This window comes from Mytilus galloprovincialis, chromosome 5 (genome assembly GCF_965363235.1).
Source record: "Mytilus galloprovincialis chromosome 5, xbMytGall1.hap1.1, whole genome shotgun sequence".
Classification (NCBI taxonomy): Eukaryota; Metazoa; Mollusca; class Bivalvia; order Mytilida; family Mytilidae; genus Mytilus; species Mytilus galloprovincialis.
Genome location: NC_134842.1, coordinates 35,433,896 through 35,435,940, shown reverse-complemented (window position 1 = coordinate 35,435,940; position 2,045 = coordinate 35,433,896). Strand labels below are relative to the sequence as shown.

The 2,045-nt window shown below is 29.7% G+C and overlaps 1 long non-coding RNA gene across 1 annotated transcript; it reads left to right on the top strand.

Annotated features, from left to right (window-relative positions):
* Positions 1–225: 225 nt before the first annotated feature.
* On the top strand, positions 226–1,729 carry LOC143074462 (uncharacterized). Its single transcript, XR_012977871.1, has 3 exons — positions 226–310; positions 628–699; positions 1,623–1,729. It is a non-coding gene; the product is annotated as an uncharacterized LOC143074462 (long non-coding RNA).
* Positions 1,730–2,045: the final 316 nt, after the last annotated feature.

The window sequence follows — 2,045 nt, the reverse complement described above, 5'->3', positions numbered from 1 at the left end:
ACTCTTTCAACTTCTTTTCGGGAACCACGTAATGGATCAATATATGAATCTGTTATTTTTCTCTACTGTTGAAGCATATGATAAAAAGATCATAACATGTCATTTTTCATATCGCATGTATTATCAGCCCTCGGTCAATATCAGCCCTCGAGCCATGCGGCTCTTGGGCTGATATTAAACCTAGGGCTGATAATATATGCGATATGAAAAATGACATGTAATAATCTGATATTATTTGTTTTACAGAGAATCAAGTTTAGAAGACCACATATTAAGATACAGGAAATATACATTTATTCTCGCTGTAAAGGTTAGTACATGTACTTTAAGCTTTTACTTTTTTAATTATAAGACTAGTGAAACTAGCATGCAATGTAATAATGCTGTATTTGCTCGCACATATTCATAGATATTTTTTATCTGTTCAAAGCAAGTAAAATTTGAATTCTTAAACACACTTATTGCCTACATGTACATTTAGTACTATTAATTGTTTGCAGATGCCAGACCCAAACAAAGAGTTATTGTTATTCAATATGCACTTTTTCAGATAATTAATCAACTTATTTTCTTGAGCCATTAGCAATTATAATTGATAAATGTATATATTCTTTATTCATTTTACAGAGAATCAAGTTTAGAAGACCTTAATTATTTTCATTAAGATGCAGGAAATTTATATTTAATCTTGCTGTTGAGGTGAGTACTTAAAGTTTTAGGTTTTTTAATTGTAAGATTATCCTGACTATTCAATGGATAGATAAGTTAAACTAGCATGCAATGTAATACCGCTTTATTTGATTGGAGCCACATACAAAGAATCCATCCTAACACACCAAATAATAAATACATTGAGTTACTGCCCTTTATCAATGAAGATCTGCACATATTCATAGATTTTGTTTTTAACCGAAGCAAGTTAAATTGTAATTCTTTAACACACTTAATACTTACTTACTTAATCCTCTTCATGCTTTGATGCACATAAGGCAGACAAAACACAGTTATTGCCTACATTTAGTAATTGTTTCATGTTGTTTGCAGTTTCCAGACTATAAGGCAGCAACCATTTGATTTTCTGGGCTATGGTTTTTTTTTCTGGACAATTTTTTTTTTTCGCGACAAGTCGAAAACAATTTTTTTCTTTCAATTTTAGCATTACATATGGTGGCAGCTGAGGGTGAAACAAACAATTTTTTTTTCTGAGAATCAAAAACAAATTATTTTTTTCTCCAAAAACTGGAAACAAACTTTTTTTTCCAAAAAAAACCATAGCCCCCCCCCCAGAAAATCAAATGGTTGCTGCCTAAACAAAGAGTTATTGTTCTTTAATTTTTTCAGATAATCAATCAACTTATTTTCTTAATTTGTGTTGCTTTATGTTAGTTACCATTATGTTGCTTTGTGTTACTTAATACTGCATTTTTAAGTTGATGTTGCTTCATGTCATTTTATGTTGCTGCTTTGAGCCAGTTAATTATTGTGTTGCTTGTGTTTTATTTTTAAATAATGATTTGAGAATAGTTATTTGTTTACTAATACTATACAGTGTTGTACATGTGAAGTAAGACTTTGAATCAATCTTAACAAAAGCTAAAATAAGAATATATATCTTTTGACAGGTAATATACTGGAATGAACTGGAAGGCCAAATAGAGAACACAAACCTTGAAAAGTATGACTTAACAGTGAAGGAATTGAAAAATGACATAGGTGAAGGGACTTTAAAGATTATGTGAGTGTTCTTCAATAACTATAAATTGAAATAATTTAAGATGTTATCTTTTGAAATTACAAGGAAAACTTGGACATGTAGGAGTATGTCCATGATGGAGTCAAAATGACCCTTCAAATCAAAAATATACTTTAAAAATAAAAAATAGAAAACAATGTGATGCTAAAAACTGAAGAGAAATAATGAATGAAAAACATAAAGAATCCAGAAACATGATTTCACAAAATAAGAAAAACAAATAAAAATAACATTAACAGTACCAATTTTCCTGCACCAGATGTGCATTTCGACAAGACATGTCTCATCAGTG